Source organism: Uloborus diversus, chromosome 10 (genome assembly GCF_026930045.1).
Source record: "Uloborus diversus isolate 005 chromosome 10, Udiv.v.3.1, whole genome shotgun sequence".
Classification (NCBI taxonomy): domain Eukaryota; kingdom Metazoa; phylum Arthropoda; class Arachnida; order Araneae; family Uloboridae; genus Uloborus; species Uloborus diversus.
In genome coordinates, this window is record NC_072740.1 from 76,468,846 (window position 1) to 76,485,642 (window position 16,797).

A 16,797-nucleotide genomic window follows, 5' to 3' on the forward strand; every position below is an offset into this window, starting at 1 on the left:
ATTAAAAAAAAAAAACTAACTAGAAAATTTCTGCGAAACTGGGGTTGTGTATAATTTTCTAGTTGATGATGCAGCTTTTTCTTAAGTACTGCAATAACGTTACTTAAGATAAAGCTGTATCGGTTACCAGAAAATTTTGCGTAATCCCAAGGTCCAAGAGATTTTCCAGCACTACTACAGTTTTTTTTTTTTTTACAACGTAGCAAATGTAAATTTAATAACACAGTTTCTGATGCTTGAATTCAAAAACCGCAAGTTTTTGATAATTAATATTCTGAAGCACATTTTGTTATATCATAGATTCAAAAACGCAAGTCACATGAAACCGTGAGGAAGCGGAAAACATTGCGAACAAAATCGGTGCAACTTTGTCTACACTTTTTAACGGGATTTAATTTGTGTCTGGAAGAAAGTTTTGTATGAGACACTTGCTTTCGGTAATGCAAATAGAATATTTTATTCCTTCATTAACAAAATGAGAAATAAGTTAAGTGCACACGTCGCTAGAAGGTGAAATCTTGCATCAAAAGACCAAATTTAGTAGTCTTTTAGCATTAGTTACGTGAGGATATGCTGTTTCACAAAACAATAATGGACACACTTTGGCAGCTTTTTGCTGCCATAGGTCACGCGACAAGAATGTTTTCTTATTAGCTTTCTTGATCATAGGTTGAAGTCATTAACATGAATTTCAATTTCTGTATGAGGCAGTGAGGAACAAAGTGATGTAAGTGGCGAAACTAAAATTTTAGAGATAACCAATATAAATGGTAGGTGAAACTTTCCTCTGTCTTGGGGCTATATATAGTACTAGTAGCCCTATTAGGTGCAACTATACAGCATTATTAAGAAAAACTTTTCAATGAAATCCTACCTAGGACCTTATCTTTGAGCTCATTTAGCTCAAAACTTGAAAATGTCCACTTACATCCCTTTGCTTCTCACAGCCTCATATGTAATATAAAGTAGCGATTCTTTTTCGTTATTGTTATTTCTTTTCTACGCACATTTTGAAAGATATTACATTCCTCATAATCGTGGTATTGGTATGAAAGAATAATTTACTCTAACAGTTTGGTTATTTTTTCCAGTTTCCCTAATATTTTATTGCAGTCTCTTCTAATCACGACGCAGGAATCAGTTCTTAAGATGCGATTATAATTTATTTATTCATTTGTATATCATTTTTTAGCTTTTTCAAATCCGTTACTCGGTAGGGTATGTTAGTTGTTACATAATGCAGGCGAGTTTACGATGTTTCTGAGAGTAACATTATAGGGTAGACCGAGGCACATTTACGAGGATTTTGTTCAATGAATCTTCTAATTTTTATGTTTTACCAGGAAATTTTAGACATTATGGTTTTATGAAGCAGTTAATGGAGTCAAAATTGGTATATTCAGTTGTTGCTCAGCTTATGTTTTTTACCGTCAAAAAAAATATTTTTGAGTTCAAGTCGATTGCGTAAACTTGCCCCGGACACGGGGCACGTTTACGCATTTTTAGTTTGACACCTAACGTGGTTCTGTTAGTGTTTTGAGCATAATGTCTTACCATCACTAAAGCATAGCAAATTTATTACAGACTGAATAATGTATAAAGTTAAAGCTGAAGGGGCATGAACACAGCCCTATATAAATGTAAGCTATAAGATACGAATGTGTAAATTAATTAAAAATTAAATGGTAATTTTCAAACCTAATTAGCCGGAAAATGCTAAAAATGTTTCAGACAGTTTGGAGTGAAAAAAGTGTCAGTGGCAGGTTTAAGTAAGACACAGTAAGAACGTGCGTAAAGGTGCTCCGACGTTCAACGCGTAAACTTGCCCCGTCGCTAAGTTTGAATTTAGTTTTCACGTGCATAAAAATTTAGTAACATTTCAATTCATACAACTACAAATCTCAAAAAAGGATAAAATTCTGCTAATTTTTATATATTTTTTCTTTTTGACTAAGTTTTACTTATTCACAATAAGCTTCAAAACGTTCAACTTACTCAACTTGGTAGGAAACAGATTATTCTGTCTCCATGCTAGACCGAAGCTCGACCAATGCTCAAAAACTTGTGAGAATATTTGCTAGGGAGCAACATCAATCTGTTATGACTGTTGTCTCTCCAGTTACAATTCGTTTTCACAAAAGGGCACTGCGTAAACGTGCCCCGGTCTACCCTAATACAAATACAGTTCATTTCCGTCTCCAGGGGTGCCCATCCCTCCCAAAGAGCAAGGGCACTCTCTCCCCTAAAACCAGAAAGGGGGTCCTAAAAAAGGAAGGTGCCTATATCGGGAGCTCCCCTCCCTAAAAAATGGAAAAATACCCAAAAAACAAACCTTTCTGCAAAGTTTAATGGCGCAGTCTGCGTCATGACCCTTCCCTCCCCCAGGTGGGCACCCTGAAGTATTGATAAGTGATGCAAATTAATACTTAATAGATTTTACCCGAGTTTAACAGTCTTCATAGCTTTTAGACGATTTTTTAAATACGCAATAGACTCTTCATATATCGTGACACTTTTTTACGATAGAAACTCATCAGAATTCATATTCAATGATCAAAGTTGAAAATGGAACACCAGCCACTTATTTCTGTTTGCGTATAAAAAAAATATTGCTATCCAATTCGCTTTGTCCACTTGTTCAAACGTGAAACTTAAATCTTCATATACAGTCATACACGTGCTTTAAAAGATGTTTATGTAAAATAAAATCAATCATCCGAATTTATAATAAGATTTTGTTGCATGTTTTCCAAAATGTGATTTGAAATAACCATTATGCCTTAAGCCCTTGCTTTGGAATTCTGAATAGTAGTCACTGGCTGTCAAAGTCCAAAAATAATAGCCACTTTTGACTTTTGTGTGTGTGGTAGCCTTTTTCTAAAAAATATATGCAGCGCAAAAAATAAATATCTTTTCGGGAGTTTACTCTGAATTACGTTGGAAAGGTGGAGTCGACTGAACATCTCGAGATTGGAAGCGTATTGTAGTTTTAATTTTTAACAAATAAAGAAACATACGGTCGCCACATTTGGCTACTGAGATTTGAATTTTTGGCTGCCATTTTCGATCAAATGGATCAGTTGGCGACTGGCGACCCCTAATCTAGAGCTTTAACTGAAGTAAGTCATTCTTCAAATTAAGTTCCTATCCTAATTTGATAGTTAGCTGTTAAAACTGTATATTAACCCCCTACTTCATGATGACCGTACATAATTATACACAGAGCTATAAGACATGGGTTTTTAAACCAACTATCTTGCTAAAGTCATGAAAAAATAACCAAATGAATAAATTATTACTTAAATAGCCTTAAAGAAGCCTTAATATCTTTTAAAACTCCATCTATAAATAAACGTAAGAGATAAAATATAGTAAATTAATGTACTAAATATTTCGAAATTAAAAGTTGAAAGCAGTATCATGAAACGGAGAAAATGTGTTACTCAGTTCTCCCGCCGCATAATAACTTTTGAGGGAATAATCCGAAGCGAACAAAACATTTTGTGCTTTGGGCTATTCCGCGGAAAACGGTAATTTTGTCCCACACGTGACGCGCTTCATACATTTCATAAAAAATAATAATTTAAAAGGATGATGAACAAAATTTTGTTGCGTGAGAAATCACAAACGCATGTGTGACTTCTTAAGCAAAAACTTCAAAAATTATTTCTTTTTTATGAAATATAGGAACCGTCACGTGCGGAACAAAATGACCATTTTCAATGGAATGGGCATATACATATTTTTTTTTCAATGGTTTGAATTATTATTGCTAAACTAATGAGATATGTTTCCTTTACACTGGAAACATAGCTTTCAAAATCCACAATTTGTTTCGTCATTGCTGTATTAATAGAGCAAAAATATTAGCTTATTCATAAGCAAGTTACCAGAAGTTGACTTTGGATGTCCCGCACGTGACGCATGTAAATAAATTTTATTTTAAATAGCAAAATTGTTTAATAAAAATATAATTGTGTCAGGCGTATCTTTGTATCAAATATAAAGATTTAAAAAAAAAATGCTTACCCCTGTTTCATTAAAATATTAAGAGATATGACGAAATGTTAATGAAATTTAAGCGTATTTTTGTCCCGCACGTGACGGTGGAATGGCCCTTTGAAGATCTTCGTCCAGGAAAGATTATTCTCATGATTTTCTTTTTATTATTTACAATCTTTTTAAAAAAATTTTGAACACTATTGAACAGTTCAAAAAATTAAACATTAGTGCTTAAAAGGAAATTTGACGAATCTGTAAAAGGCGAATTTGATTCGAAGAAACTCTTTGACACAGCTCCCGTCGTAAAATGCAAGCGAAAAAGCATTTTTTTTAAATTGATTATTTGTAAGGTTTTTTTTTTTAACAGTTCAGAAATGTTAACCATGACACCTTCGGGAAAGATTTAAACCTTCTTAACATTATGACAACACTAAAAATTATTTTTAACACTGAAACTGAAGTGAACCTAAATATATTTTTTTGTTTCTTGTTTCAAAAAGTGGATAAAATGTTATGAATAAAAACCGAAATACATTTCCATATTAGAGTTAAAAGTGATTAATTTTGTTAATTCAAAGCGCGTCACATTTCATGCTTCAAATGACTTCATTTTTGATATAAAGGATCATAGAGATGTAACACGGTTATTTTAATTCTAACTTTTAAATATTACTTAAATTTTTTTTTTTTTTTGAATGATTAAAAAGCAAAATAATTTTGTTGTGAATTACATTTTGTAACTTTTAATAATATTATATTTTACTTGACACCGATTAAAAGTAATATAAAGAGAAAAATAATTTACCTAGTGTTTCTTGCTAAAAGCGCTTGAAAAAAACTCTTGTGAGTCTTAAACGAGGAAATGGTGTTATCCGTGCAATGTTTTTGCAGATATACGTTTTCTTTGTGGTGGCATTTATGCTGTCTAAAAATCAAATTTAATAAATTGTTGACGTCTAAACGAATTATACTACGTGTAAATTTTATTTTTCAAAAAAATAGAGTCTAGGTGTGATGTAATAAGAATTCAAAAATTGTTTATCAAATCAAAAAATAAAAAAATCAAAACTATCCGGTTCAAATTTATCGCTTTTGAAAAGTGGTGCATAACATTTTTTCTCGATTTTATAACTTAAAAAAAAAAATTATTCAGGTTCGAAACTTATATTGAGTAATTTTTCGTTGCAATTCAATTCTGCACTAACTTTAGAACGTTTACGCACTGAAGGGGGGGGGGGAGAAAAAAAGTTTTGAGTTTTGCTAGTTAATATTTAAAAAATGCATAAGCTGCTGCAATTTAGTGAAACGTTCTGGAAAAATTACTAGTTTATTTACTTTTTACTATCTCGGAGGAAAATGCAGAAGGAATTTTCAAAAACAATACAGATTGAAAACATTGTTTCTTGCCCGAATGTCTCCGATAAAAAAAAAACGCTAGTGTTTTCCTTTTTGAAGTGAAACTGAACTATATAAACGATTAAGCAATGTTACGAAGTAAGATTTTCTGCTCATAACTCTTGATTACGACCAAGAACTTTCAGCAAAGAAAACATTGACTGAAGCACAACTTATATAAATATTCGCATGACACATACACACATTTTGCAACCACAAATGGATTTGTGGATCAAAAAAACAGAGCTCTTGGTTTTGTTTCATTTTGTTATCCTAGTATGCTAATATATTTACGTATAAAGAGTCTTATGACCCCCCCCCCCTCCTCCCATCTCTTTCCCATAGAAAATTCTGATTGTGCCACTTGTTAAGTGCAAAATCAGAAGTATGATAACTTCGCAAATACCTGCTCTTTTTACTTGCAGTACAATTTAGTTTAAGTTCTCAAAACGAAAAACCAATTTTTAAACAAAGGATCTAATGGAGAAGTTTAAAGAATGTTAAGGGTAATGCCAAAAGCTAAAACTAAATTCGCTTAAATTGCACAGCGATTTAAATACACACGAGTTGAAAGCACATAAAGACGGTTTTAGTAGTTTGCTACAGGTAACACGGTAAATATTTTGCCAATGCAGATTAAATATTTTCTCAATGCAGCTATCAACGGGAAATCAATAAGAAAACTCAAGCTAGAAACGGGGTCTAAATAAAATTAACAAAATGTATCCTCGCTCACGCTTTGATGAATAAATAAGAAATGCTTTAATTAATGTTCTTAATTTCCTGCAGTGCAAATATAAATTTCAATGGGACATAGATTAAATATTGAAGCTAAATTGAACAACACTGAGGTGTTGGCTAATGCTCCTAAAACTACAAAAACAATTAGGTGGTAGAGGAAAAAAATCCGCATCAAATTGCTTAGAGTACGAACATTCGAGTATGTCCATTTTAAGGGGACGTAAATAAATTAGGTCACGTATTGAAGGAGGAGGGGGGGGGAGAGAATTGTGACAAGGGCGAGGAAGGGGTAATAAGAAGTTTAACACTACATTTTTTAAGGAACAATATTCATGTATAAAATAACTTGACGCGTCACAAAGGGGTAAGGGGTTAAAGAGAAGTGTGACACTTTGTGTCAAAAGGGGGGATCAAATATGACGAAAAAAGTGCGACATCATTTATGAACAGCTCCTAATGACATTGAAAGGAAGTGAAAGACATTTTACTGCATCGCTCTAGGGTTTAAAAAAAACTAACAGAAATGAAAAGGAATTGTTTATTTAGTAAAATTCCAACTGACATTTTAGTCTGTTATTGGATACAATATCATTGGATCTGTAGGTTGAGTTAGAAAATAACCTTAGTATCATTGGATGCACTGCAGAAATTTTCTACATCTTTCTTCTAAGGAACGGTTTATTGATTTTAAAAGGAAAAAAATAAACTCTAGTATTTAACAAAATGCACACATATCAGTATTTTTGCCGCGAAAACTTATGCCAAAAACTTATTTGTTAAAAGAACCATACACATAAAAGAACTTTATAAATATTTCATGAATACGTTTTGTTGTTTTGTCCTTTTATGTGAAATTTTTACAAACAACCATCCACTTTTCTGCGAGCATATACATAAAAACCGAGAGTTAATTCAAGCTGAAATGCAATCACGTTCTACAACAAAGTAGACAAGAGAAATTAGCTATTTTATATGCGCGACGTGCTGGAGGGTGAAATATGAAAGTTTCATTGCTTAAGTAAAGCATCAATATCTTTTGTCGCTAGCACACGACAAGCGTACAGATTTTGAGATTCAGAAGTACGACAATGATAAGAGTTGATGTCTTATCATTATGCTGTTTCTGTTATGAAATGTTGAAATTTGCTTAAGTGAAGGATCGGAAACATTTCTTCCTGCATGTTATCTGGTACCGTGAAGAAACACACGTGTGAGTAGTAAATGAAAGTCACGCACCCTGGAGCATACTTTAAATTACATGTTCATTAAAAGGCTACTTTTTATTCTTAAGATGGCTTCTTGGAATAAAGTGCCCTATTTTTTTTATTTGAATAATTTTAGCAGTTTGTATTCATTGTGCAGTCAGGGCCAGTTATAACAACGTAGATGAATTCGCTTTCGCAAATAAGCGACATTCATGCTGTATTGACATTGTGTTACTTGACAAAAGCTAGCCTTCTAGTAATTGGAAAACTTTAGGTTTTGGTTTGTTCTAGTTCAAGATTCCCGGCCTAAATCAGCTGGTTAGTTGAAATGATCACTGTCACATATTCTATCTTTCCGCCTATCTGATTGTTCTTTCCTTAACAAAGCTGAAATATTCAATGATAATAAAATGTAATTTTTTTATTTCTATGCAGTTATACGAAGCAAAAAGTAAAATTTTATTTATTGGCAATTAAGCAAATGTGGCATAGAAAATTTTTCGCACCCATTCTATTAGTACATTTAAACAAAAGTCGTATCAGCAGTTGAGCACAAAATGCAAAATTTCCTTTTAAAGTTTTACGTCTGCATGTACTTGATTTAGATGACACTTTTTTAGAATTTTAAAAAATACAATTCTCTTTCGTAAATAATTATAAAACTTTGTACTTAGGTAAAATATAGGACAAAGAACCACCTGGTGCCAATAACTAAATTTTGAAAAGAAAAGGTCGATACGACTTCTGTGTTTAGCACAGTATTGTTGTCTCAGACTCAACAACAACAGCATGGGATAGCAAACGGAAATTATAAGAGTAATTTCATAAATTATATTATTCTAAACTTATTCTAATGATGACTCATTCTAATGAAGTGAAGAAATTAAAAAAAAAAATCTTACATTGACAAGTTTCATTTTCAAGTTGCTCTATGGAGTTTTATCGCTAAAATAAGTTGTATTCTGCAACAACTTAAGCAGTGATTATATGCAGGAGTATTGTACACCAAAAGTCCAAGAAAAAATATCCACATGGCAGTCTCTAACAAATGTTACTTTTGAAATAAATTATTTTGTTCATTATTTATTTATTAGCATGATTATTTAATTTGTTATAAACAGAAATTAATTAGATTTCGTTTTAATAACTATTCTGATTGCCTCCGCTAAAACCAGTGGTGCCCAGTTGAGAGGTCCATGGTGCAGACTGCAGCAATGAAAGTTTTGGGGGAGGGGGTAATTTGAGAGGGTTTAAGACCTCACAGGGAGGGGGGCTCTCTATCTGGGAAAGGTGCTCCGCAGCATTTTAGGGAGTGCCCCATCGCTCTGCTCTAGGAGGGGAAGGGGTACTAAAAGTAATAGACTTTAGACTTTTTCCCCCCCTTCTTCAAGCTCTTTTTTTTTTTTTTTTGGACACTACTTTAAAAAGGATACAAAGTATTTTTTTTTTCACACTCCTTTCAAGAAATGTTATTTCTTGAAGACGAATTTCTAATACGCCTACAAAATTAATTTATATTAATCATAGCACGGCAGTGTTATTGATACAGAAATACACAGTGAGTCATACGTTTGACTATTTTATCAACAAACATAACTTTTCTGTTACACAATACAGTTTCTAATTTACGGTTTATGAAAATAAACTAATGTAAATATGTTAAGTAAAACTAAGTAATGACTATTCGCCGTAAGAAAACAGTCATAAACCCGTTCCCGAGAAATAGCTCTGAAGTCAACTTTTCACAAAAGTCTTAAAATAATTTCGCTATTAATATGGACGTGCAATAATCAGATATTAAGATACAGCTATGAAATCCTTCATGACATATTTACTGATTGTGTGTTCAGAGAGTGTGTTCTACAAGTAGTAGTTTTTTGTGCAAATGTCACATAAGTTAAAAAATTACAACGGAGCGTATGACTAGAAAATATGAAAATAAAATTTATTCATTGAGCTCTGAATATTTTCTAAACATTATTTAAATACTAAGAAATTTTAGATTTAGTATAAATTATGATGATAAAATAATGAACAGTTAAGGAAAAATTTAACATGTAACAATCAGATGTACAACGATTAAACGCTTTTAACTGAGACATGCAAGTTTGTATTCAACAAATTGCAAGTTAAAATAACAATTACGTGCATATTGGGAACTTAGTTGTTACTACGAAGTACTTGAAATACTAAGACGACGAACGTACATATACTACGAAGTACTTGAAATTGGCGAGCAATTTAAAATGAACTAAAGAAAAGGTCCTAATTTTCTCCCAAATTCAGTAGAAAACAATGCAAGAGGTTCAAACAATGAAAACATTAAGTTGTTGCTGATCACCTACCCTCAGGCACTATTTTTAAACAGATTTTCAATACAAAATGCATTGCTAATCTTACTATTTCAACCTGAATTCTTTAATACAAAACATATCTTAGTAACATTTTTCCTATCTTATAAATAAAACTGAAGCAAAAAAGACCAGGTGGATTTCTTGATATGAATCAACAAGGCATATACACAATGCTTTATGTTTCAAAGTCAAATTGAAAAACAAATAATAAAATAATAAAAATAAATGAATAAATAAATTCAATGACAATGATCTCAGTATTTTAAGATAAGGCTCAAAACAAAATAAATGTTCACCTTTATAACTTGAGCATGAATATTACAGTAAGAATTTACTGTCACCCCCCCCCCCCCTCCACTATGTCTCTAAGTCTCATTTTGCTGCAATGTTCTTGGCGGCCGCAGCAAAAGAACAGTTTGAAACTAAAATAACTTGGCCATGCACAGTGAATGTTTTGGAGAATAATTATCGTCAACTAATTCTTTGCAACATTTCCAGATTTGCCTACTGAGTCCAACATTCAAAAAGAAAAGATATAACGAAGTAAGAGCTTGAACTGGTGAGTAACCGAATAACTTTTTATGTGTCATTAAGGTGTGTTCCTTCAAATATTTTCTAACTACATCACGGACAACAACTGTTAGCATATTCGTGAAATGGGCTATGTGGCAAAATGAAAAAAGAAAAAAAGAAAGAAAAAAACAATTAAAGAATCAATCAAATTATAGGTAAAAAGTGCTTGCTGTGATGACTAGCTGGCAATTCACCCCCTCTAAATTACCTCTATGGTTATAAAGTTCAAGTTCTTGCAAAAGAATATAACAGGAATATAATAAAGCAGATTGCCTGCCGCAAAAACCAAAAACCTTTTTCAGATGTGTAATAAGCTTTTGCCAGAAATAAATAACTCGGAAATCGTTTGGGCATAAAGAAGTGCACTCCAGGGGTGCCCACCAAAGAGCAAGGGTGCACCCTCCCCAAATACTACGAAGGTTCCAAAATCGAGAGCCTCCTCCCCCGGAAAAGAAAGAGAAATAACCCTCAAACAACCTCCTAAAAATTTCAATGACGCAATCTGCACCATGACCTCTCCCCTCTCCTCCCCCCCCTCGCAATTGGGCACCACTGGATACCCTATCGAATATGACAACCACCTTGCGCGAAACGAGCGAATCTTGTCTTGAAGCATTCCGTGATGTGTGTGCCCAGCAATCAACCAACTGCTAGCAACATGAGTTGCCAATGGCACGCGTATACGGCATCACTCTCATACCTCGAGGCACCCCTGCCCAACTTCAAGGTCATGGACATTCCATTAGCTCCAGCGGAGTATTAAGAAGCTGACGCGTGAACAGGCGTTCATCTACTTCTCTCCAGCTTCCCGATCCCCCTCCAACCTACCAGATTATAACAGTAGGCTACTTGAAGTGATAGATTAGAAGACTGACGATTACTATGGTGGGGGCAGGCGGCGGCAAATTCAAGTGTAGGAGAAATTGAAAAGGGATCTTTGATTTTGAAAGAGATCTTTGGGGAAAGGAAGTTTAGAGAAATCTGACCTCCCGCTAGTGGCTTTTGTTATTCCCTTCGGCTATCAACCATAATGCTTTTGCCGCGCTTTTCGTTGAAGAAATTAATGACAAATATGAATGCCACTCTTTAGAAGAGCGAGGGTGAATTGATGCAGTGAGAAGCAAAGGGATGTAAGTGCCAAAATTAAAGATTTGGAGACAATCAGTACAAATGGTAGGGGAATCTCTCTTCTGTTTTAGGGCAAGAGATGGTACTATTAGCTCTGGTGGGTGCTGCTGTACAGCTAGATGCAGGAAAAATTTCAATGAAAGCGTACCTAGGATCTGAACTTTAAACGCGTTTTACTCGAAACTTTAAAAAGTCCATTTTTATTCCTTTTGCTTCTCACTGCCAAAATTGAGAAAAGTAAGAATTCATTTTTGTGGTATCTAGGTAATGTTGCACAGGATTTCTTTTAAGGTAATAGTAAGGGTTTTCCTTACAATATTTACTTACATTTTTATTCCTATTACTTCCTCGTTATCAAAAATTGTGTTTCATTGCTTTATAATCAGCAAAACAATTTCCAACCTATGCATACATATTTTTAAGAACTTCAAAACCAGAAAGAACATGAAATTTACGCTTTTTCAATTTTACCTTTCGTATTGTAACAGAGTCACGAGCACGACTGGGAGAAGTTCACCATCACACAGCCCCTGGTTTTAAGCCAATCCTTGTTAATATCTAAGGGCTATTATGAACTAGCCACCACCTTTCCCACCTGCAGGAGAAAATTCCGGCTGCCCGATTGAACTTAATGAACTAAACTTATAGGAGTTCATATAAATATGATTTCGCAGTGAAGTTCTGATGATTTGGGTTAATTTCGATGCGTTTTAGCAAAATTTAAAGGAGCAGACTAAAGCAATTCGTTAAAAAAAAGAGGTTAATGTGTACCTCATCGTATGTAATAAAACGATCCTTGTATCATGCATCTTTTCTTTACATACAATACTATATGAATTTAAGATGTTCAAATTTTTATATTTAAAAAGTTGAACCATTTTACTGTTTTTGGTCAGTTCCTAAAAGTTAAGATGGAAATATTGTTGAAAGTTATCAAACATAATTTTTTTTTCTCTCCGATAACTTTAGATCATTTACGATAAATTTTTAGTTTTTTTTTTTTTTGGGGGGGGGGGGGGTTTGGAATAGAAGTTTTCTGTTCCCCTCTTTCATTCCATTCTCCTTTTTCACTCAAGAAAATTTCATTCTTTATTTTCCCAATTGCTAAATCAATTTAAATTTTTCATAATGATCGAGAAACATAAATCAAGAAATTAAAATGTCCAATATGTTACAGAAATTATGTAGATTACAATAATAAAATTAATAGTGTCGTAATGAATTATTTTGAGAACTAATTGTCCTCAGAAATAATTTTTCTTAGCATTAATTAATTCAGAGAAATATTTTTTTTTCTCTAATTTGTGTACGCTCATATACGGTTAGGCTCTTTTTTCTTAACCATCAAGGAAACATCAGAAAATTTTAACGCTTATTTTTTTTTCTCCGGTTCTCTCCATTTCTTATTAACTCAAATTTGACTGTTAATGCTGAAAAAAACTTTAGAAAAATCATAAGCATTGTGATAATTTCACTATGGATCGTAAAAAATTAAATTGAAGAAAAAATTTACATTTTTAATATTGTATATGAGGATCGTAAATATAAATAGTATTATGCAATCAATATTAGACACAATTGTAGCTATTAATTGATCGTATCATCTCTGAGTACAAAGAGAAAAAAAAAATTACATTTCATAACTTGGAAAATTAATTCAAATGAAAGTTATAACTGTTCCACGAGAAATTTCAGTTGGAAAAGTTAAGCTTTGCTAAAAGGTAAGAAAATTCCGAGACGTCAAAGATTATTTTCAGGTAACGTTCCCTAGATTCCAATAGTTATATTTTTTAGCTACCAGTGCAAAGGTATGCTTATTGCCTTTATTAGATGTTTTTAACCTTCCAGATTTACTGTAGCTTTGCAAAGAATTGCAGGCAAATAAAGCTGGTCTGCAAGCAATTCTAGTCTAGCTTCTCTCTCGACCATATTTGCTAAACTACGTTTAGGTGTCTTCCTGGTAAAGCAATTAAGTGCCAAGATGTTACTAAAAACATATCTAAGTTTTCTAGGAAAGTTCCTGATTTATTCCACAATTATGACTGGCTTTTATTTACTGGGAAGGATTCTGAATTCTTTCATGTTACTGACTTTCAACAACAGTTTTTTCAGTTTTGGCAAGATTTGTTATTGGAAGAAATTCGACACACTTGCTGACAATTTTTTAAAGGAATTTCTCTCTCTCTCTCTTTTTTTTAAATTATTTTTTTTACCAGTGTAACTTGTACGAGTATTAGTTCATGCAGTGGCATTCGAAAAAGAAAAGTAAAGAAAAGTAAAAATAAACATTCATAAAAATCAACAATCATTTTTACTAAATGGTCATTCTTATAATAGCAATAATAATTTCAATCTTAAGAGAAATTAAGTTCCTTTTAAAGAATTTACAGGATAATAGCAATAACTTTTCTTCCAGCTCATGTGATTTGGAGTAAAATTTTAAGAATCACCGATGCACTGTCTCATCTGATATTATAGTACAGTGATGAAAAGTACATTAAACGACTTTTTTTTTATAACTAGTTTCTTTCTATATGAATTTACCTTTAATTAATTAAAATTGGGGGGGGGGAATCTCTCTAATTTTGCCAGAATAGAATGCAATGGAAAATATATGCAAATGACGATACTTATAAAAGTGCGAATTAGTTAATTTAAAACTGAACTTAAGTACCTGAATAATTATACGTTTATCATTATTAAAAAAATGTAGCTGTTTTCTTAAGGGGACACTGGACGTTCAAAAAGAAGAAATCTTTGTCAAATTTTTGAAATTTTTATTTTTTGAATTTATTTGAATATGAGGACAATTTTGTGAGTTTTGTTTTATTCATTATAGTATAGAGAATGACTTAAAATAAGTTTTAGTGTTGTGAACTCAAATTAATAACGCAAGGGACTTTTCAAAGTTTTGTTAATTATCGTTAAGGTTATTTACATTTTTTTAAATAATTGGTCTTCCACTTGAAATTTTTTAATGAAATTTTATAATTAAGCTTGTATTAGTGTTTAAAGTATATGGTTAAAATTTCATGCAAATCCATCAATAATTAAAAAAGTTTGTTTTCAAGGTCCAGTGTCCCCTTAAACTATCTCTTTTTAACAATATATTTAAAAAAAACTAGATACAGAAATAAAACATAATAAAAGTACTATACAATAACAATAATAATAGAAAAATGAGACACGTTATTAAATCTTAAACTACTTCAAGTTCAATTTTATATGTTCATGACTTTTAGATAATTAAATTTTATGAATAGAAAATGCATAAAATAATATATTAGATAGGCTATACACATTTAAATAACAATAGAAAGCATCATTTCTTTACAATAAAATATTTAGTCCTTTAGGTATATCTCGTTTGATGAAAAAATTTGAAGTAAATAAATAGAAGGTTATTTTAAAATAAAATATTTCATAGATACTTTTTTTCCAAGTTTCATATCAATACTAAATATGGTAAAATAATTTACATAACGAAGAATAGCCACCAAATAAGAAAATATGTTTCAATGTGGTTTTGTTTGCAAATTAGAACAACGATGAAAACTAGGTTTTAAATGGCTTTGAAATCGAAACTAAAATTAACTAAAATGATCTTTTTCCTTTCCTTAATGATTTTTTTAATTTATTTTACTTCATAAGTAAGCAAGATTAAAGATTTTTTTAATCACCCAAGACCGAAAATATGAAATAATATATTTTTCAGTGATTATTTACTAATTTAAATGTTAAGCCTTCTAGCATTTAAAAGTGAGCATGTTGATTAATGTTTTTAAAGAATCTAAAATCAAAGTAAAAACAAATTAGAGAACATTATTGAATTATATCAATGAAATTTTTTTGGGGTGGGGGGGGGGGGGGGCTTAATAAGTTCAAAGAAATGAAGTAAAGAGAATTGATTCTAAACTTCTAGTATATTTAGGTAAAGACTAAATGCATAATATTTGTTAGAAATTCAATTTTGCTTTAAAAAGGTCACAAAGGAAGCTCAACATTTTGTTCTTTTTGATGGAAAATTTTGCTAATTCTTTTTGCAAACCTAGTGTAAAAACAGCCAAGATAATAACTAACTAAAAAAACTAAAACAGCTACAGCTTTTATAATTTCTTAAAATTGAAAAACACGATAATACGATTATGACGAATAGTATGTACACAACCTTAAGTTTTCATGAGGGGCTGACGCTGGTAGGAACTGTGACACACATTTTTTAATACCTACTTATTAATCGAAACTCACTCAGAAAGAATTTTGAGTAAATCTTATTACAAATATTTTTTAATTAATCTGGTGAGTTATTATTTCTAAAAATATTTTTTGCTGTATTTTGTTTTGGATTTCATAGCTTCAAGGAGTAATATTATTAAATACTCGAAAGTTGTTAACTACCTACAGAAAAAATTATTTGATGATGTATATGTTTACATTTTATAGCAAAAATTAAAAGGACAATTATTATTATTCTTTTTGCGCCCAGGAATCAATAAAATGAGAAAAGTCTAGTTCAGTAACGTATTTGTTTGCGTTTTGTAACCAGTGTAACCCATCAATTTTTCAAGGGTATACATACTCCCAGTAATCCATTATGCACAACATGTGTATGCGATCATGTACATAATATTTCTAAAAAATGTTTGAGAGTATACGGCGTATATGGGGTATACCCAATGGGGAGACCCCTGTTTGTTCCACTAATGATCACAAGCGTAGTTTACACATAGAAAAGTTTTTTAAAAAACGGTTTTTTTTTTTTACTATTTATAATTTTTACAATATTATGTTTTATAACGCACACACACACAAAAAAAAAGAGCATGCAAAACGAATTTTTTTTTAAGTATGCATTTGTTTACATTTCATAACACTAAAGAGTAGAGAGAATATTTTCAAATGTGCAGGAACCGAAACGAAAACTAACGTGAGCTAAGAGAAGCGATGCACAGAGAAATGGGAATGTAAATAGTGGAGCGTGTACTCACAAAATGGCCATCAAGTCATGGATCGAGAAGCGCCGTTGTTTGTCGGCGAAGCTCTTGTTTGTGGAAGCATCAGCGGCAACAGGTCACTTCCGTTGTGGTGACGGTAACGGCAATCGGCTTGCCCGGCACTTGGCGAGTCACTCGCAGTCTGTGCGTTCGTACGGCGCACGACTTTGTTTAACTCGCACTACAATGGAGCTCTCCAATGAGCGCCCAGAGCCGCCTCTCTTCCGCCAATCACGGCGTGTCGTGGCTCACTTTGGGTGGAGCTTAGGGTCAGCGCACGCCAATTGGGCTTGTGGAGATATTTTGAGAAAAAGAATGGAAGAGAAAACAGAGCATTTCTAGGTAAAAAGCAAATAAAAGTAGCCACCCTTTCAAGGAGCAAATTTCAATTGAACTTTGGGAAAA